Genomic DNA, 22262 nt, shown 5'->3' with positions numbered 1-22262 from the left:
GTTGAATGGGATTGGCTGGGGTCCTCTGTTTGAGTTCGAATCCAACCTATCATTGTCTTATCTGGGAACTTGTTTACTTCTACTCTTTAACGAACTAGGCTGGTTGAGTTGAGGTCTATTATGGCCAGATTTATCTGTGCAGCTTACAGACCAGCTGTAGCTGTCACAGGAGTAAGGAACAGAGGGAGTTGGCTTTGCTGAGACAAACCCCACCCAAGGCCTGAGGGGGTTGACATCATGCTGGGGAGGCTCAACTCCACCCCCAGGCTGGAAGACTGGTTCATCCTCTACATCTCCTCCAGCAGTGTTAATTTGCAGCTCCAAAGCTCCTTCTCTGGCTGTGTGGAACCATGCCTCTCTTCCTGGGCAGCCACCAAAGACTCCCATGTGGTCCCCCAACAAGCTGCCTTTTTTTTTTTCCTTCCCTTGCCAAAGTTTTGATATTCTCCACAACCACCAGTGATTTTTTTCCAGTCCTTCTCAGACTACCTCTCTTTTCTCTGGCAGTATAACATTAACTTCAAAATTGTATCCAAATACAAACACCCATTAGATGGCCATTTCTCTTTATTACCTAACAAATAACTTGGCCATCAGCGGTTACAATAGTCTATCAACTCTTCACGAGTTAAAGGGTCACTGTGGAGGCCCTTGAGCCTCTAAGGGAAACTTCTAGAGCTTTGCCCTGGAAGATTCTACCATAGGCTTCAAGAAAGCCTCAAAGCTTAGGGTGAGCAAAAAGGCTTCCCTCCAGGGTGCTCTGCATTATTTTAATCTACCTCAGTTTTGCTTTTCCCATTGGCCTGTGAGCCATGCCCACCTCTATTGTTCATATATGTCCTTAGTTTGAGAAGGTTTCACCTTTCCCTGTTTCCCCATTAGTTGTAGTATCGCTGATGGTCTGCCTCCATATCCCTTATAGGTCATTGCCCTTTGCCCTGCCCTCGTACCACCCCTGTGTTCACACCATTGGCTCATGACCCCCATACTTTAACCTTGACATTCCTTTGATCTGGGTCATTCTGTCCCTGAAACCTTCGGCGTGCATCTGCAAAATAAACCTTGCTGGAACTTATACAGGAGACTCTTCTTGCCTTTCTTCGCTGAGCTAGCCGTAGGGTGTGTGTGTGGACTTGAGTGCCTTGCCTGTATACCCACCTGAGTGGCTTCTCCAGAAGAGATGCTTTTCTGGGAGAGGTAGCAGCAATCATCATCCATCTCCACTCTGTTACAGGTCACCTTTAAAGTTCTTCCAGTTTTGCAAAATATAACCTAAAGGTGAACTTCTTGGTATTCCTCCATCTCGAGTTTGTAATGAAAATTTTAAACCTATACCAAAATCTTGCAGTCACTAAAACTGATACAAAGAGAGCACTTTATGTTCACAAATGCAATTTCAGCCATGCACACAGAAAACAAAGAAATAATCAGTAGCACACACCAATTGTTTCAAAGCCCCAATAGACATTCAGTTATGTTTCAGCACTCTTTCATCAAATGAGCTTTATATCACAGGCATGCCCATGTTAATTTTATATATTACCAGACTCAAATCATAGAATCACAGAATTAACTATGCTGTTTAAGCCACCCTTCTTCTTTCAGCACATCCTCACATGTTGCTTCCTTCAAATATACCATGAAAGACATCAGTGTTCAAGCTCACATTAGATCTGGGTTTTTCTCATGTACACTCACCTCTCACTTCATAACCACATCTTTCAACTTTCCCCTTCATTTCATCCTCAATATCTGTTATAGATACATATTATAAATTTAGCTTTTCACAAATATTAAAATGAATGCCATATGTATATTATTGGAAGCCTTTGCTGTATTAATATAGTTTCTTTTATTTCTGCTATTAACAGGGCTTAGAAATGGTGGTGTGATGAATATATATATATATCTTAGGTTATAGCATAATATTAAAATAGAAACTATGTGATGTAAGATGCTTTTTTGTAACTAACTCAGACGAATGGTAATAAGAACCCCCCTCTGCATTCCTGGATTATCTTATCCAGATGAAGATGGCTGTGATGAGAGCTCCAGGGAAGGAATTTATTGAACCTCTGTTATTCGAGAATGGGAGACTGGATGGAGCCACCAGAAGAAATAAAACATATTGATGGAATGGGGGAAGGTCAGAGGTTAAAATCAACATCTACAAGGAATGTTTGAATAATGCATAGGAGTCTATGAATATGTAACAAACTGGTACATTTAAAGAAGTGTTTTCTGAGTCAGTGTGTGCTTTTTGGCTGAATGACAAGCACCTGGCTGTATTTTGCTTTATTCTGTCTCCTAATTGTCTTTTTTATTATTATTATTAAACTTATAAATTTTACCAAGAAAGTGAACCTTGTTTTTCACAATATCCACTGGGATAAGAGCAAACAGATTATCATTTGTTTTAACACCTCACATGCATAAGATGTTTACACATTAGCTTATCCTATTTTTTTCCCCAAAGGGTTCCTTAGAGTTCTTAATCATATTTTGTTTTTCCCCAGGTTTTCCCTCACAAGCTTTCTAATACTCACCTCTAGGGCCATACCCCTTAAAAAAACAAGTACCCATACTTTTGGTCCTCATCAAACTTTCTCCTAGATCCTTATTCCAGAAAAGCATAGGGCATAGACCTATCCTCTCCCATACCTTTATCTCCACCCCAAGGTTTCTCTCAAATCTACTTCTTCTGTTTTATTCCAGTAACTAGAAATAGTCTCCCTGTTTGCTCTAGTTCTTAAAAATCCTGCTGTTTTTTTCAAAACTTCTCTCACACACCACATCCAGATTTACGCTTCCCACTTACCAAGCCATCTTAGCAGCTTACCAAAATTTCAATCTTTGCAATATTTCTACTAAACTTTCAAGAAACCTACCTGTTGTAATCATGGTGGAATTAATTAGTTCTTTCTACATAAATATCCTGTATAAAACATACACTATATCAAATGCCCCTGTCTCCTTGAAATAAAAGTATGGTGCAACTACGAGTTGTTTCCAGGAATAGGATAACCACATCTACAAAATACAAGAAGGAGGTTCCTGAAGGAGATGGGCCTTCTCCTGAGATAAGATTACTAACGACCTGGTGATCATCGCCTGATTGGAACCTTATCTACAATCAGACCAGTGGGCGTGTGTATACCAAGTTCCCAAAAATCTAATCGGAAGTATCAGCTCTGTCTGGAATCCCATTCATCAGACCAGCAGAGGGAAAGAAAAGAAATATGAATTTGAAACACCCGCAGAGTGGACAATGGGGTAAGGCAACTTTTGCCTCAAGCAAGAAAAACTGTATAAATCTGGACTGTGTGCAGGCAGGATTTGTGAACGGGGAGGGGTACGGCTCACAGTTGCACCTGAGGTTCACCCAGCATCGATCCCAGGGTCCATGCTGTCCGATTGATTTTGGTTTTTTCCATAAAATAATATTTCACAAAATTCTATTAATATATTGGCATTTTTAATGAAATTTGACTCATTATTTATAACACTACCTCATGTCAGACAGTCTTTCAACTTCTACTACTTCTTCTTGCACCTTAATGTCCAATACTTCTTTCCCCTCCTCTTTCTCCTCTCATAACCCTCTGTTGCAGCTCCTAAACCCTTCCCCACACTCTCCCCTTGAGTCCTTGATTTCACAATACAAGCTTTAAAACAGTCCAGCACTAGCCATCAGAGGAGCTGCAACCTGCCCTCTTCAAGGCAACCAGATCCATTCCCATTGGACAGTTGCTGGGTTTTTCCCAATAGGCTCTAATTAGGGTAAGAAGGGAGCCTATAGGTGCTAAGCATCCTGACCCCTAAATTGAGGTAGGCTTGTTAGGGGTAAAAAATACATCTGGTATATCTTCTCTAAAAATCTTTCTAGCACTACACATGGTATATCCATACAAGCACTGACTATTCCCACTGCTGCATTACTTACTGAGAGACATCTGATCACCAAAATAAACTTCTTCAGCATTCCAAAAACACACTGTAGAGAGTTACAAAAAATCCCAAACAAACCACCAAAAACTCCATCCTAGAGCTGCTCTCAGCATTGCAGTAATTTCGCTCATCCCCATTATACCTCAACAAATTCCTCCTGTGCTGTTTAACCAGCTGCTCGTAGACAAGTGAGTATGAATTGAAAGCAGGGATAGGACAGGATGGTCTGAGATGACTACATTGAAGGTAGATTTTTTTGTCTGCTTTGTGTTAAGACTTGTTGCAGGTTTGGGTTTTTCAGGGAATTTTCTCCCATCTGAAAGGAAGACACTGTGAGGGGAGGAGGTTGTCTAGAAAGAATAGGGGCAATTAAGAAACAAAAGACATGGCCAATCACTTTCACATACCACATTAATGGATCTGTCAGGAATTTGGAAGTCATGCCTGGGGCGAAGTAGGTAGGTTTGGGAGTTGTGGTATAAATACCAGAGGTATCTGGGGTTGGACTCTGGAGCTCTTTCTTGAGGGAAGGGGGGGCTAGTTGCTGGCCCCTTTTTTTGCTCTGTGGTTGAGGAGAACGGGTGTGTGTGTTACAGAGAGCATTTGGCTGCTCCGGGGACCTTGCTACAGTTTAGCATGTCATCCTGGGTCTGCGTGTCTGCTGTTCCTGCCCATTGCTCTGGGGGTACTGCTACAGTTTAGCTTGCTGCTTGGGATGTTACCAAGACCAGCTGCTGCCTCTGCTACCTGTGAGTTTTATGAAAAAGAGCCACCTCCCATCCTTGCCTGAGCTCCCAACACCACATCAGGAGGTTTTCTGAGCCCACATTGGAGCACCCCAGAGGCCACGGGGGAGCCGTTGCAGCCCCTCTGGCTCACTGGAAGCCAATAACGCCCCCTGAAGCCACAGGGCAGTCACTGCAGCCTCTCTGCCTCACCAGGAGCCAACGCGCCCTGTGGGGAGCAGGAAATGACTGTTATTGGGGCTTCTGGCTTTTTTTGTTGTTGCTGTTGTTGTTGTTTGTCTGTGTCAGAGACTGAAATGGTTCTGATATGGGAAACATATATGCATATGAAAATTCAGAATTTTAGAAGCATATAATGTGCTTAGACAGGTGAAGGGGAGAACAGAAATATATACAACTTATTTAGCAATTTTGTAAAAGTAAAGAAACAACTTGTACCAGAACACATAAGAGTGTAACATGCTAGGTAGAAATAATTAACAGAACACATAGGAATTTAGTTGCTAGGTAAAGGCCATAGAGATAAGATGTATAGTGTTAAAATTCAGTAAAGCGGGACTTAGGTATTGTGAAGACCCGATAAAGCAGAACCAGTTGATTAAGAAACCAGCAAGAACCAGGCTCCTGGTTTTGGCCAGGACAAACTGACCTGGGAATTATCCAAACCTTCACTGTGGCTGCTCAGAGACAGAGGTCAAATAGGGAACACCAAGGAAGACTCCTTACTTCATCAGAAGACCCCTGCCCATGACCACCAGGAGGTGTGGCACCACAGAAGACTAATTGTAATATGAAGCACAAGAAGGCGGAGAATGGGCAGGGAATGGGTGGGCAGGGAGGTGAAATTCTGTGGTATCTAAGTGTATTGTATTTAAACCTGGAACCTGTCTCAACCAGGTACGCATGTATGGTGGAAAATCCCCCATGCATCCTGATTTGTTAAAAAAATATGGATATTGATCTAATACCAATATCCAACTATGACGGACAAAGACTCTCTAACAGTTTGAAGTTAGAAAGTGTATGTTTATTACGACGCCGGGCAGCGTGAGGGATAGCTCCCAAATACACACGCGCCATTCACAGATGGTCACAGGGTCTTTTTATGTACAAAAGTGTTGAATACCCAAAACACAAATGCATATTCATAATTCTGGTCCATCCCATTCCCCGCTTCGTATGGTAATTAGCCAAAAAGCAATTAAGCATGTGTAGTTTGTTCTTTGAAATGGGTCGGTGATCCTTTTTTGGGGTGGGGTCTCAAAATGATGAAGTAAGATGGGTCTTCCTCACTTTGACTTTTTAACCTTTTAGTGTTGGTGACACCTGGATCCTGTTTTCTCAAGACTATCAGATTTATGATCACATTGTGTTCTTGGAGTCTACTGATTAAGTTGACAGGTCTCCTGATTTATCAGTTCCTTAAATCCGGCTTATGTTAAAAAAAGGGAAGTTTACCTCAACAATGTCTAGTTAGTAAAGGGAGTCTACGTCAGCAATACCTAGTTTAACTAAAGTCTTTAATTCTTCAAATTTAATATCTCAATAGTATGCTTAAACTGTCTGTTTGGCTGGGATAACATCCAGTGAACATGTAAAGAAGACTCTGCTATTGATACACCACCTATCAGCATCCATCATCTGAAGAAAGCACGGACCAAGGCCCAATCTGGAGGTGATAATGAAGACAACAGCCAAGAAACACGCATGCTCTAAAAAGGCGGACCCAAGGAGGGGCCATGCAGAACAGTCCCTGGAATATGGAAACTAGTTTATGGAAAAATATGAATATTCAAAAGGCTGATACAACAGAAAGGGTATTTAAAGAAAACCTGTGAAATAGTAGTTTGTGGACTTGGCTAAATGCCAAGTCACCCGGCTGTACTTTGCTTTTTCCTTATCTCCTAATTGTCTTATCTTTTATTAAATCCTATTTCTTAAAATCTACCAAAAAAAGTGAATCTCTTTTTTCACAATTTGGGGGCTCTTTCCGGGATGTACTTTATCCCTGAAACCCCTGGAGATTCAGAGCAAGGGAGGCGCCCCGCCTGATTTTTGGCGGCCCAAAACTTTGTTTTTCCTGGCGAGAATTGGGGATTGCAGGTAAACACCCCAGGAGATAAGCAAGGAGATGGAAAAACAAGCAAAGTAAAGAAAAGGGAAAAGGCTCCTTGAAACTGCAATATTTTTGCTAAGTGCACGAAGAACCTAAGAAAGAAAAAAGGATTGTAAGTATTTCTTAGGGGAGCAGGATAGGGGGTCGATGTGTGTGTGTGTGTGAATGAGACACTGGCTGGGCACTCCAGACTGGTGAAACGAGTGTGGTGGCTTCTCATGCTGCGGTACCGTGCTCTCGTGAGAGGGGCGGCCAGTACGGAGGCGAAGCGAAAGGTAACGAGTGAAAGTGACCCCCGGGTGGCTGGGACAGGGTCCCAGGAGAGGGGTTGGACCCCTCAGGTAGGGAGCCGATGGTTTTCCTATACCATCCACTGGGAAAACGGGATAAGTGGGGGACCCCAAAACATTGTCGGATTGAAGGTTAGGTAACCTGAGAGCATCCGGTGAGTGGCCAAATGCATGCATGACTTTTTGCCAGATTGAGGATAAAAACACGAAAAGAGCTAGGGGTGTAAGGATCAAGATACCAGGGTTTTAAAAAACCGACCAGGTTGAGAAGCACCAGAGGCTCAAAAAGTGTGATAATCCAAGAGCATCTGGAGGAGAGGTTAGCTAAATAACTATAGGTAAATAATAAAGATTAAAAGAGGGTACCATTTTTCTTGTATTGTCTGCTTGTGTTGTCTTGTGAAAGAGGATGAGCAAGGGAGGCATATTGAATTGAATAAGGGTGAATGAATGAGTGTAAGAATACTAATCTTTTTATGTTGTCTTTGTGTGAGTGGAGGTATGTGTAAGTGAGAGGTGTACTTGTAGAGTTTATTTGTGTTATTGTATTGTGTTGTTGGAAAGGAGAGGTTTTCCTGTACTGTGGAAATGGAAAAAAAAAGAGATGAGTTGGGATACAGAGATCGAGGAGAAAGGGGGGCTGGGTGCAGCCCCCACCCGTGTTTCTGTCTGTGTCGGCTGTGCAGCCGCTTGTTCACCCCTGTGCTGCCGCAGCGCCTGTCACGGCGCTTTCTGGGCCACTGTTTGCGCCTGTCGTACCTCCCGCTTTAGTTTAAGCTGCGCCGAAGTTCCCACTTGTGTCTCTGTCAGGGTGCCCGTCCTCCAGCCCCGTACCGCTGTCTGCCCGAGCGCTGCCCCTGACTGTGCTGCGGTCCGTCTCCATAACTGCACGGCCGCCTGCGCTCCGCTCCCCCCGGGCCCCGCCAGCCCCGGCCCCGCCGGGGGCTCGGCCTCACCCAGTCTCGGTTGCCCCACCCGCGGCCGCTCCGCCGGCCATGCCGGGGTCCCGCTGGCTCCTGCTACCCCACCCGAGGGCACTTCCCCCGTGTCGCTGCCTCCCGGCCCGGGGCAGCCTCCAATCTCCCGTGCCACGCGGCGGTTTGTCCCTGTGGGGTTCGTGCTGAATTCCCCCGCAGCCCTGCCCTCGCCTGCTCATGTTAGAGCTGCGGGGCTGCCGACAGAGAAGGCTGCCTCAGCTCTGCCGTGGGAGATGCCGCCGCAGCCCTGTGGACTCCATTGGGAGTCCCGTCTGTCCCGAACACAGTCCGTGCCCCCCGGTGCTCCGCGGGCCCCTGGCCTCCGCCGGACGGCTCTGACCGCAGAGCGGCCCCGGACCCGTCTGCAGCCTCCCGCTCCTCGGGGATTCAGGGCTTGGAGACGGGGAGGGGAAGAGAGACAAAATGTGAACAAAATCCCAAAAGCGCCCTGAGGGTGCCTGTTTCTTTTGTAGGAAAGAAGGGCATTATAAGCGTGAGTGCCCTCATCGAGAAAACAAAACCAAAACCAAAACAAAACATAATATAGAGGAGTCATAGGCTCTATTTTTTTAAGGACAAATGCCATCTGGAGCCTGTAATAACCCTGAAAGTAGGTCCTGGGGAGGAGGTGTTCCAATTTTTGGTCGGTTTTGAAACAGAAAAGGCATGTATTATGGGGATTCCCAGTGGGATGGAGGGTAGGTAAAGAGATCTCAGAGGTGGCGGCGGAAGGGAAAAAGTTTGAAGTCCCTAACATGGAGAATGTGGTAATTAAAAGAAATACCAGCAGATGGATGGGAGATATTTTATTGATCCCTGAACTTAATGTGTTGGGAAAAGATCTAGAAATATTGTTGAGAATGGGGGTTGCGCCAGAAGAATAATAAAAGTTTGGCAAAAATAAAATCTTCTAAGAGAGGGAGAGAAAATATGTTGATAGTTTGTGGGAGAATCTTGCAAAGAGGAGAATGTTGAAATGTGCTTAAAAAAAAAAGTGTAAAATGTTTGCTGATTGGGGATAATACGTACTTTTGGGGAAATTTGTGGAAAAAGAGGGCTGCTTGAAAAGGATTAATGCAGTTTTGCAGATTAATGAGGAGGTTAATTTTTAAAGGTTTTAAAGGATTTTTTTGGGTTTTAGAAGTCTTGAAAGGATGGGTTTTGTGGGTTTTTTGAGATTTTCAGAAATTTTTAGAGGTTTTTTGATTTTTAGAGGTCTTAAAAGTTTTTTGAAAATTTTGGGGGCATTAAAATTACCCAAAGAAATAGCTATAAGAGATCAAAGGGGGGATGACCTCGGAAATGGGAGGGAATAGTTTTGATGGAATAGGAGATTGGAGTGAAAAGAGTTGTGAGAGAGTTCTGGTGTTTGATAAGAAGGTATTGGAAGTTTAAAGAATGTGGTGAGGAAGAAAAAGAAGGAATTATGGATGAAATTGTAATTTTTCATTACTGGGAATTTTTTTAAACAAAAGTAATACTCAAATGCCATGAGTGAGAGGTGTGCTAGGAGTCCAGATGTAACCCAGATGGGAACCTGAAAGTAACACCCTAAGAGGTAATGTTTGGACTGTGAACCTGTTGTTTATGAAATAAAAAGAGATTAATGTTAAAAAGGTATATCTTTACAATTACAAAAAAATGGGAAGGACAGTTCTTTAACCCCACAGCAAGAAGATTCTTTTTTCAGGTATCACAAACAACTGAAGCTGCAGTATGACTGACAACTAAAAGGCTGCTATTTTTGAATCAACACCAACAAGATCAAAAGACTGGTGTAAGAACTTAAGAATCAACTGTAAGATCCCAACCAGGTGATACCAAGTTGAATTTTACACAAAACTGAATAATTATGAACTGAAAAAGACTCAAATAATTTAAAAAATTTTGGACAAAGAACTTTCTTTGTTTTACTTCTCTGCATAACACTCAGAAATCAGTCTGGTCTGTCAGATCCTCCTACTTCTGTTTCTTCACAGCTACAAAGAAAACGGACTTTAAAGTAACCCTACTCTACAGGTGTGGAAAATTAAAGTTGAAACGTGTAGTATTGTTTTGAAAGTGTTTATGTCACCCCACTGTGTAATGTTGCAGGTACATCAAGATCACAGGAAGAGGACTGGCTCCATATTCTTGGCATTTTGGCTAATTTATTTTAGGTTTTATACCTTACAGAACAGACAATATGTTTTTGTCTCTTTTATTTTCCCTAATTGTTTTGTGTATTTAAAGTAGCTCTTTCATACTAACTTAAAGATTCTTTTATTACTCCTCAATCGGTGCTACTAGTGCATTAACTGAATATAGCCTAAAGAAGGAGGGCAAGGAGAAGCACCTATGCAAAATACCAAGAGGACATGTTGGTGTTCACAGAACATAAGTGTGAATTACTACCCAGCAGTGTGGTAATTAAGGAAAGAGTTTTCAACTAAACTTGTACTGTGTCAGAGTTAATACAGTAGCTGTGATTCTTTTGTATACAGACACAAACATGCAGATATTTGTAACCAACAAGGGACATTCTTCAGTGATGCTGGCAGTGTTGTCCCCACAAAAAAAGGTACAGTTAATCACTGATAGAAGTCTAATACTGTCAGGATAATAGTAGAAAGAAATTCTCAAGAGCAATTTTTCTTCTGCTATTTGAAAGTCACAAGAAGAGATATAAAGATTTGCTCTTCTAAGTGGGTAGGTCAAAAATAATTTAAGGTACTAATCATATAACTTTATAAAATGGAAAACTATCATCCACCTCTTACATTGGAGGTTGAGATGTAGATAGTGGTTGAGATGGATTCTTTGGGGGAGTTCTTTGTAAGTTTGTTAAAAGACTTTTGGAGGTGTTTTGTTTTTCTTTTTAATATAAGATGTCAGATTTCTCTTGGGATAGAGTATGAAAAAAATAATATTAATAACAAGATACTAGCTGCTTTATAATACTATTGTGATATATGTAAGATTTTTTTAGTAATTTCTTTTCTTTCCCTGTTTTGTGATGCTAAGTGACACTAAATTATTGTAAATTTTGCAGAAACTATTTTGGGGGTTTTACTTACAAAATTTTACAAAATCCAGCTTTTTTGCAGATGAGACCTGTCTCACAAAAGTGGTGGTGTTAATTCCCGTCAAAGGGAGTTCTCGTCAGAGTTTCTAAAAGATACCTGATCTCTTAAATCAATGCATGACAAATCGGGTGAGTGTCTTTGGCTTTAAATAGAAACAAATCCTATAGTGTATATATCTTTCTGAGTTCTCCTAAAATAGTAAGAGAAATCTTCTGGAATATCAAGAATTCATTGTGTTTCTACTCTAGGAACAGGCTGGGCAGAGGATCTGCCTATCAGAAACCTTCAGTTTGATAAGGCTCTAACATCGGAATATTTATTAAGTCAACAAGTTAAGAATAGCCCATAAATACCTTAATAGAAAAGAAAAAAGGGGTAAAAATAGGTTTTTTGCACTCTGTAGTTTAAGTTATTTTTGTTATTGACTAAATTTTTCTCCTTAAGTTTCCTTTTAACCTGTTCCTCGATCCTGGTTGCAGTTAAAAAAGGTGAAGGCTTTCAAAAATTAAATGGTATCAGAGGTGGTTCCCTGGAGAGGAAAATGACACCCTAATTTCAGTAAAATGATCATGCAGGAAAATCACAGTAAATTGAAGATGCAGTTGTTTTAGTTTTACTCAAAGTCCAGTCTGGCCAGCACGAGTAATTGTCAGTTCTAAAAGGGCTTTGCAGCTGGCCTTTGGGATTAAGGGACTTTACTGCCTTTTAGTGATGCATGTATACATATATCCTGGTGAATGGGGATTACTAGTGTCTGGTGAATGGGAGATGCTTGAGTAACATAGAACAACTTCAATTAAAAGGTATCAGAAACTATTTGCCTGAAATTGAGCAGAGTGTGACAAGAAAATAAGAGAGCAAACTCCAGTCAAGACCGTTGTATTTCGCCACCAAGAAGAATCATACACCAGCTGTGGGATGCACCCCCATAGGCCTGATCAGGTGGGGATATAAGTCAAGGAACTGGAACTCTATTTCTGTCACTCACTCTTTTATCTTTCAAAGATATTAGCAGAATCATGATACAAGTGCTACCAAAGACTGTAAACTAAAGTTTTTTTCTAATACCCATATCAACATTCACTATTATAACCCATCCAAATTACATTCTTACATATGTGTAGAATTGGGACCAATACTGGAATTTTTAGAAATTAAGTATCTATTTGGCTAATCATTGGTGTAGTCCAAAATAAGGAAATATTGGCAATGTCAACAGATCCTAAAATAACTGCATCTAAATAGATAATATAGAAAACCCTTTTTATCGGTGGAAAAATAAGCAAATAACGTAGGCTAGAAAACAAAGAGTATGGCTCAAGCCAAATGATGGTTAAAAAGAAAAAGGGAGGAATTTGCTATAAATGACTATTATAAAGTTGGCTTTTCGCAGGATGTGTGCTATATGATTAATAACTTTGTGGTAAGGATATAAGTTTTTATTTCTGCTGTTAGTAAAGAAAATTAGGCATAGTGGTAGTATTGATATAGTATGCTTAAACTGTCTGTTTGGCTGGGATAACATCCAGTGAACATGTAAAGAAGACTCTGGTATTGATACACCACCTATCAGCATCCACCATCTGAAGAAAGCATGGACCAAGGCCCCAATCTGGAGGTGATAATGAAGACACAGCCAAGAAACACGCATGCTCTAAAAAGGCGGACCCAAGGAGGGGCCGTGCAAAACAGTCCCTTGAATATGGAAACTAGTTTATGGAAAAATATGAATATTCAACAGGCTGATACAACAGAAAGGGTATTTAAAGAAAACCTGTGAAATAGCAGTTTGTGGACTTGGCTAAATGCCAAGTCACCCGGCCGTACTTTGCTTTTTCCTTATCTCCTAATTGTCTTATCTTTTATTAAAACCTATTTCTTAAAATCTACCAAAAAAAGTGAATCTCGTTTTTCACACAGTCACAGTCCAAATTCCACTTAGTAGGCATATTTAGGGAGGGGTAGACTTTGGTGGTTGCAGATGAACAGCTACTTCTTTGCAATTTGCTACAGTGGGCAAAAGTCATTCTATGATTTAACCATTTCAGTCTCTCACACTATGTCTAAAGGAAAGAACTTTTCCATTGTCTCTCCTATCCCATAGCCATTTACTTTTTAATTTAACATTAAAAGTGAATGGCAAAAATGTGATGGGGTGGTGCTCAGTGCCCACACCTCTTGTGTGAGGTCTAGAGCTGTCAAACAACAGAGGCTCACAGATCCCTTTAATTCTTCTGCTGCCAATGAAAATATGGGCTCTCATTACAAAATCAGATACTCCTAGTTGGATACTTTATTGGAAAGAAAAATTTCATGGGGATGCTTTGTATGTGCACTTTCTGTGCAACTGACAAAACAGAGCTTGGACGGGATATAACCTGTTACATTAAGACATACAGCAATGTCAGACTCAGTAGATATATTAAAGTTTAGGAGAAAAAAATGCAAATTAGAAAACTAATTTATTATTTTTTTTTAATGTTTTGTGGGAAAACACAGGTCAAAGAGTAAAACAGACTTAATTAGCATAGCTGGTTTGATAACCAAGGTGCTATGGCTGGAACAAACAGAACTTTGAAGATTAGGTTAAACCTGCTTACAGGAAGATGAGAGATTAAATCAAACTTCTGCAAGCAAAAGATGTTGTAAAATGTATGAGTTGTCTGTATGATCGTTAACCTGATTATTGTAGTGGAAAATTATTAACCTTCTTGAAATGGTATATAAGCTTTTGGAAAACTTGAGTAAAATCGAATTCTGATCACCGAATCAGTCTTCACGTCTCTATGAATCGTCAATAATATTCTAATCAGTTTTGATGATGAAATGCATGTTTTGCTTGCCTATCCTAACATACCAGGGTGATACACCGTCTTGTTTCAAGACAATGTTACAAGGTGGGCACTATAAAATGAGTTACCTCCCCTTAGTTTCACCCAATCCCTTTCTACCAATACGGAGACATGAAATATGAGTAAATAGGACTGAAGCCATGAAGCCAGGTGTGGAGGGCGCCATTTTGGGGGAGGAGCTTCACCACCATTTTAAATTTTTCTTTGTTCCTGGGGAGTCCACAAGATTTCAACAACCTTGTAACTAGTGATTATTACTGTTATTTTTCCTGCCTGTTGCTATTTTGCTTTTTTTATTAAATTATTATTTTTCACTTATATCTACTGGGATTGGTTAAAACTAGAGGAGGTGACTCATTTTGGACTGTCTGCCCATTAAATTGTCTTAAACCAAGACACTTATACATTTTAAACCAAGACACTTACACAGTTGTTCTTATGACTTCCATAAGAACCAGTTATGAAGAGCTTGAAGGATACAAATTTAGACTGGACATTAGGGAACCTAAATGATTCTGTGATTATCTGTATGAAAAAAAGATTTATGTCTAGAACTTATCTATTGGTGTCAATACAAAGAGAAACAGTCTTGCAGGTCAAAAACAAAGTGATTTGTTATGTATCAAGAAGGAAAATGTATTTGTCTTGATTTAGAAATGGTATTGTCCAATTTAGTTGTCCCATTAAAACCATGTGCCTCTTGCTCGCCCCTCCCCTGCAGTGGGCTTGTCTTGGTTTAAGACAATTTAAGAGGCAGATGCTCCAAAAAAAGTTACTTCCCCATTAGTTCTAACCAATTCCTTTCCGCCAATAAGGAGAGACAAATATGAGTAGATATAAGTGAAGAAATAACAGTTTACTAAAAAAAGTGGGCGTAAAAATATTTTTGATGGGGAAAAAAGAAATCAAATTGTCCTTTTTTATATCCCTAATTATTTTCCATTTTAACATTAATCTTGGCAAAGCAGAAAAAACCCAACATCTGTGAACTGGTGGAAGACCAAGAAGGTAAGAGAAATGTGTGGGGTTTTTTTCTGGGCAGAAAATTTTCCCATAAAAGCAATATGGAGCATGACTAAAAATAATGTTGTAAAACCATTGGATACGAAAGCCTTGAGTCATGCTGGTCACTGTGTGATGCATTTTTCTGTATCTGTTAGAGGAAAATAGAGACTTATTTCCCTAATGAAGTCGCAGAGTACCTCTAGAATTTCTGCAGTGTGGATAAGGTGGGGTAGTGTATTTGAAAGCAATAAGTACTGAATTCTGCTGTGAATGAAATCGATGCCTTTATTAGGAGCAAAGTTAGCCCAAAACTGCTTTATTTGAAAAATCTGCCTTTTAGTTTTTTGGCATTTTGAAGGAAAATAGTTGGGAAAGCCTTTTGCTATTTTTTTCATTTTAGGGCAGCAAGCTCTTTTCAGAATCTACCAGGTCTCAAACAACAGACAGTGCAATGACCATTGCAAAATAATTCACCTGGGAGTACAACAGAATTTAAATCATTCACCAAGGAGAGCCTCAAACGGGTTTAAATGTGTTTTATCTTGACAGCATTCCAGTTGAAATTAGAGTGATTTTATTTTTGAGAGGCTTTAATGATAAGGGCAGTAGATCAGAACAGCATTTTACTCTTATAAAAAAAAAGGAACAATGTAGCTTTGGACAAGAAGATAAAGGATGCAACTTGGGCAAGCAGGGTGCTAGCTCAGCTCTGTGTACCTAGATAAGGCTAACAAAGTGGAATATTGGGAAACTGGATGTAGAAAACAACCAAAGAAGACCCCAAAAGACCATATAAGGACTTTGGATAAGGGCTGTGACTATGTAAAATAAAGTAATACATATGCATCAAGTAAGCAGGGATAGCTAAAGAATATCTAATCAGTGTGAATGATAAAACTCTGTTCACCCAATGCCCGGCAGACTCAATTAGAGGAAGGATCCTCTAAGTGCCCAGCACCGCAATAAAGAATGCCTGCTTTCTAATACTTAAAACTGTGTTAGAAAGTTTCTATCTGACCAATTTCACTATCAATAGGCAGCAAGAAGATGGGAGTTACATGAAAAATAATTGTGCAAATAATGGGCTTGTGGTGGTTTAGCATGAATGTGAAAAGTTTTTTTTAAAAGGAAGTTCTAGCATGGATTGTGATTGACAGCTTGGCTGATGACTGGGAGTGTTTCTACGTCTCTGGAAACACAGCCTTAAATCACAAGTTTTCAGGTGACTCTTCCCTTTCCTTTTCCGGCCAGCAGAAAGGTAACACCATCTTGTGAGTCAGGGTTTGGGCTGGGCCCCCCGGGGCCAGGCCTGCCAGGCCTCGGGGGAAGCTCTGCCTGTGGGAGAGCAGTTGAGACTGGCCGTGTCCCCTCTGTTTCCCCCCCAGCTCCTCCGATGGGGAGAGGGGGAGGAGGACTGCAGACCAGCAGTCTGGCCCTGCCCAAGGACCACAGTGGCCGTGCTCTGGGCCTTGGTTGCCAGAGCCACTGGTCCGAAGGAGGAGAGGCATTTAAGAACTTGTCTCTGGAGCTCCAGGGAGCTGATCCAGGTTTGAGTCGCTTTAGATCTGACCAGGGGTGGAGAAGGTTTCGTCCATCAGCGTTCCTTGTGGTTGGATAGGGACAGGCGCTTGGAAGATACCGGTTGTAACGGGAAGAGCAGAACACTCCAACCCCCCAAAGATAAGCTATCACCACAAGAATGTAAGCCCTTACTAACATGTGCCAGTACTTTTCCATTCTCCCTTCTAACCCAGGAAATGTAGCAAGACCCCTCTGACGTAGTAAAGACCCCAGAGTATTTAAACTGCATGTTTGAGACAATAAAGGCTTTTGTAACCGTCCACCAAATTGGTGTAAGTGTTGTTACTAAGCCCGGCGACACCAGCAGAATGTGCACGCCGTGCTGTCGGTCCTAAAGACCAAGCCACCCCGTTGCAGAAAAGAAACAGCAACAAGTGGTGCCGAAACCCGGGAAAACCTCGGCGGACGGGATTTTTGCTTGGAAGGAGACAGCGGCAGTAGCGGCTGGCCCGATCTACTGCGAAGGAAGACAGGGGAATGCCTCAAGAACCAGCAAACGGCATGGAAGCCCTAGCGAAGGTTGTAAGTCTAATGGAGGTCCACTGGGGGATACGGCGCGACCAAAGGGATTTATATCTTGCTATTGCAAGGCTTTTGGATTTGGGCGCGATAAGGCGCCTCGTAGATATATTAAAATCAGAGGGTTGGGAGAGATATACTGCTGCTCTGGCTGAAGATACTAAAGCCACCGGCAGTGGAAAAGTCTTAAAAGCATGGGGAAAAGTTGAGAAAGCGTTGCGGAAAGCAATAGAAGAACAAGAAACTTGGAACGCTGCAAGAACATGTTTATTTGCCGTTACGCAGCCGAGGGGGGGGGGCCTACGGTGCCGTGGAACCCCCCGGGGATAACGCAATTAATAGCAAAAACATGCGGGAAGCGGACGCGTTACACCCTTCCCCGAGCGCATGCCTGAACCCCCCGGAGCCCACAGGAGACCCTCAGACCCTCCCGCGGGAACCCCCGGATCCAAAAACCCCCACGAAACCCCCCGAAAAAACCATGGTTTTCCCGACCGTTCCTCCCCGTCGCTCTGATCTCCGAGATTCGAGCGCATCCAACAGCGGCACCCCGCCGAGTTCAGCGGCGCTCTCGCCGAGCGCGCTGGGCAGCAGCCCCCCTTCACAGCCCGTAGAGATCGCGGCTTCTCTGACCGCCGAGCCGTGGCGGCAGGCGGAGGAGCGCGCGCGGTCTTTCTGGGGAGGGCTCGCGCGGGAAGCGAGGGACGCCGAGAAAAAAGCCGGTGCCGGGGCGCAAGTGGCAGTCCCGCTGCCGCCGTCGCCGCCGCTGCCGCCGCCATATGGCCAAGATGGCGCCGACCGTCCAGAGCGGGGGCGGGGCGGCCGACCACATGGTGCGCAAAACCCGGAAGCGCGAACCCCTGCGAGCACGCGTGCACGGGAGACTAGTAGAAGTCCGGACCTGCCGGTCTCCACAGCGCACGCGCGGGAGAGCGAGGGGGGGTGGATACGCGATCGGAAACTGCTCCCAATGTCACCATACAAGGGAGAATCCCCTCCTTGGGAGGGACGGGGCGAGCCCAGGGGGTGGGAATGGGACCGCCCCCAAGAGGCGCGCTGGCGCCACCCCCGGGAGGAGGGGAGGGGCCGGGCGCGGGAGGCGGAATGGGGCCGAGCCTGAAGGGAAAACCGAACCCACGCGCGGAAGGCGGAACGGGGGCGGAGCCCGACAAAAAGGCATAGCAAACCAGAAGTCTACCAGCAGTCTGCTTCCGACACTGAGGGAAGCAACATCTCCGCGGCTAGTTATATAGAGAGCTCCGAGTCCGATACAGAAACGGAGATAACAGAATTTATGAGGTTTCCAGCGAAACCGAGCAAAGCTTTTAACAATGTAAGGGAACAAACTCAGTACAAACTCACTGATTGGGGCAAAATAAAGGTAGCATGCGCTGAGGGGAAACCAGCTGCTGCAATACATGCATTCCCTGTAAGAGTTACCGGTGCACGGCAGAATTTAAAGCGAACCTACACCCCGCTGAGCACAAAGGAGGTACAAGCAGTGGTGAAGGCGGTTCAGGAAAAGGGGATTAATTCAGCTGTTGTGTCCACACTGGTGGATGGTCTTTTTAGCAATGATGATATGCTACCTTTCGATATTTCACAGGTAACTCGTATGCTTTTTGACGGGGCAGGGCTGATTGTATTTCAGCAGGAATGGTCCGATCATTGCACAGCTGCCCTAGCTCAAGCTTCAGGGCAGGGACAGCCTCTCCACGGCTCCACCCTGTCCAGACTGCTAGGCAGGCATGATCGTGTGGCTACACCGCAGGACCAGGCAGCACACCTCTCAGCAAAGGAAGTGAAAGCAACAACCAGAGCAGCTAGAGAGGCCATAAGAGCGGCTTCTTGGGTAGTGGCCAAGTCAACACCATGGTCCACTATTAAGCAGGGGGAAAGTGAAGGCTTCACACACTTCGTAGACCGTTTGCAAGCTGCAATTGACTCATCTACCCTGCCTGTAGCTGCAAGGGGACCTGTGGTGACTGATTGTCTGAAACAACAGTGTAATACTGTCACCAAAGATATCCTGCGCTCTCTGCCAGCTTGGCTGACATGATCAAACATGTGGTAAGGGAAGAACACCTAATACCTATGCAGGCAGCGGTTCATACCATAACCAATGCCATGGCATGCTTGAGGTGTGGCCAAACAGGTCATGTAGCAGCAAGCTGTCCCCAGCCAGCACAACGGCCCGTGGCAGCACCCTCGACCCAACAGCGCCAGAGACCCACCTGCTGGAACTGTGGGAGAAAGGGCCACGTGGCCAAGGAATGCAGATCCAGGCCCCAGGGAAACGGAAGGGGGAGGGGGTGTGCGGGCCATACTCAGCCTCCTCCCACTGCGAGATGGCCCATCCTTCCCAACACCCAGTGGGGCAGGGGACCTTCATACCCCATATATATACAGGAACCAGTCAGTATTTCATCCCCACCAGCCATTCAGTTGCAGGACCGCGCAGCACCACCAGCGGCAATTACGCACCCTTCACCGCCACAAACTGTGCCAGTGTCACAGGGTCAGCAGGGGACGTCCCAGAGCGGAACCCCTGGGTGGCCCTGGTCATGAAAGTAGGGAAGGAGCCCTTGAGGGTGTGGGGGACATGTCAACTCTACGGCAGTCAGGACCCTCACGTTTTAGGGCTTCAGTTTTTGGCAGACACAGGATCAGACTGCACCATTTTTCCCCAATCACATTGGCCCAGACATTGGCAAATTAAAGAAGTCCCTCCGGTGAACGGGGTGGGGGGACAATCCAGGGCATGGAAAAGCACCCAATTGGTGGCTATAACACTCCACACAAAAAAGGGACCAGAACAAACAGTTGCAATTTACCCTTACATTTTGCAAGATTCTCCACCCTTAATAGGAAGGGATGTCCTGGCTATGCTCGGAGTCAGGATCACAAATTTATAATGAGGGCCACTGCCGTACACCCTCTGCTGCCAATCAAATTGACTTGGAAATCATCAGACCCTGTATGGGTCGAGCAGTGGCCCCTGTCAGAGCCTCGAGTGGCAGCATTATTAGAACTGGTTGAGAGGGAACTGCAAAAGGGTCACATAGAACCCTCCATAAGTCAATGGAACACCCCAGTGTTCCCAATTCCCAAAAGGTCTGGAGAGGGCTATCGCCTAGTCCACGACCTGAGAGAAGTGAACAAAACAATCCGACCCATAGGCCCAGTTCAGACACTGTTACCCATGAACTCAGCCATTCCTGAAGGGCAGCCATGTGCAGTATTGGACATTAAAGACTGTTTCTTTTCAATACCCTTGCATCCTGAGGACAGGGAACGATTTGCCTTTTCCGTGGTTTTCCCAAATGGCAAGCGGCCCAGCCTGCGTTTCCAGTGGAAAGTGCTACCTCAAGGTATGGTCGACAGCCCAACCATTTGCCAGATCACCGTGGACAAAGCGCTGACGCCAGTCCGACACTCCTATCCCGCTGCAACCATCATCCAGTACATGGACGACATCCTGGTCTCAGCACCATCAGCGAGCCAAGTGGATCATCTGGTATCCAGGATCACAGAGATCCTCCAGGCCAACGACTTCGAGATCGCGAGCGCGAAGATTAAGAGAGGACCCTGCGTCACCTTCCTAGGAGTGGGAATCACAAGCTCCTATGTGACACCTCCCAAGGTGAAAGTCCACCGAGACGTCAAGACGCTCCACGACGTGCAACGCCTGGTAGGATCGCTGCAGTGGCTTTGCAACATCATCCTGATTTCTCCTGAGGTCATGGACCCTTTGTATGACCTCCTGAAAGGAAAGCACCCCTGGGAACCCAAGGAGCTGACACCGCAAGCAGCGAGCTCCCTCGACTTCGTCGAACAGCAGATGTCCACTGGCACACTTGCCAGATGGAACCCAGCGATGCCCCTGGACTTATACGTGCACTTCACGTCAAAGGGGGGAGTGGGAGCATTGGCCCAAGGACTTTCTGAAAAGGCCCGACCGATCCAATGGGTGGTCCTTGGAAGACCTGCTCATGCATTTTCCCCAGCAGTAGAATGCATCGCTAACCTCATCATGAAAGGCAGGAAACTCGCCTTGAAACACCTAGGGACTGAGCCAACGAGAATCCACCTTCCTTTTCGCAAGCAACCGACCATAGAGTCAACCACAATTTCGGAGCACCTAGCCCTTGCTCTCATTGGATTCGGAGGAGAAATCTCCTACTCCTCCAGACCACCTTGGACTCAGCTGCTAACCATAGTCGACATAGACATGCCGCCAAAGGTCATGGACAGACCACAGCCAGGACCAACAGTTTTCACAGACGCTTCCTCCACGACTTCTACCGCGACAGCAGTGTGGCAGGCAGAAGAGCAATGGCATTGCGTCAAAGCATGTGACCCCACACTATCAGTGCAGCAACTGGAAGCAACAGCAGTAGTCTTGGCGTGTGGACTCTTCCAAGATGAGCACCTTAACATCGTAACAGACTCTATATTCGTGGCAAGGCTCTGCCTAGCCATGGCAGGACCAGGTGTGTCAACATCAGCAGCAGCCCTAATGCTAGAAGAAGCACTCTCCTCACGAAAGGGCACTGTATCCGTCATTCACGTCAACAGCCACAACCCAGTCAAAGGTTACTTCCAGACTGGCAACGACAAGGCGGACGCTGCAGCGAAAGGCATCCGGATGTTGCAGGAAGCTCGTCAATTGCACGAATCCCTCCACATTGGACCCAAAGCACTGGCGAAGAGATGCGGAATTACGGCAGCGGATGCTAAACATGTAGTGGCTACCTGTCCTCACTGCCAGAAGTCACCCCTGTGGACCAGTGGGGTCAACCCAAGAGGTCTTAAGCCCTCAGAAATCTGGCAGTCGGACTTCACCTTGTGTCAACTGCTGAAGCCTCGAGCATGGCTTGCAGTAACAGTGGACACGTTCAGTGGAACGATTGTAGCCACACAGCATCACAAGACCAACTCTAAAGCCACAATCCAGCACTGGCTGACAGCCATGGCGTGGCTTGGTATCCCCAAGCAGATCAAAACAGACAATGGTTCCAATTTCATTTCTAAACCAGTGCAGGAATTTGCCTCCAAATGAGGGATCACACTAGTGCAAGGTATCCCATATAACAGTACTGGGCAGGCTATAGTCGAGCGGGCAAATCAAACCCTGAAAACCAAGATAGAGGTGTTGGCAAA

The 22262-nt window shown here is 44.5% G+C and overlaps 1 long non-coding RNA gene across 1 annotated transcript in view; it reads left to right on the top strand.

Moving 5' to 3' along the window:
• The first annotated feature begins 11271 nt into the window (after positions 1-11271).
• Positions 11272-22262, top strand: part of LOC136373301 (uncharacterized) — a 178254-nt gene continuing 167263 nt past the window's right edge. The window contains exon 1 of the long non-coding RNA XR_010745621.1: positions 11272-12649. This is a non-coding gene — a long non-coding RNA (uncharacterized lncRNA). The remainder of the gene's footprint in view (positions 12650-22262) is intronic.

Source organism: Sylvia atricapilla, chromosome W, assembly GCF_009819655.1.
Source record: "Sylvia atricapilla isolate bSylAtr1 chromosome W, bSylAtr1.pri, whole genome shotgun sequence".
Lineage (NCBI taxonomy): Eukaryota > Metazoa > Chordata > Aves > Passeriformes > Sylviidae > Sylvia > Sylvia atricapilla.
Note: the sequence above shows the minus strand (reverse complement) of the source record. Positions and strands in the feature narration are given on the sequence as shown.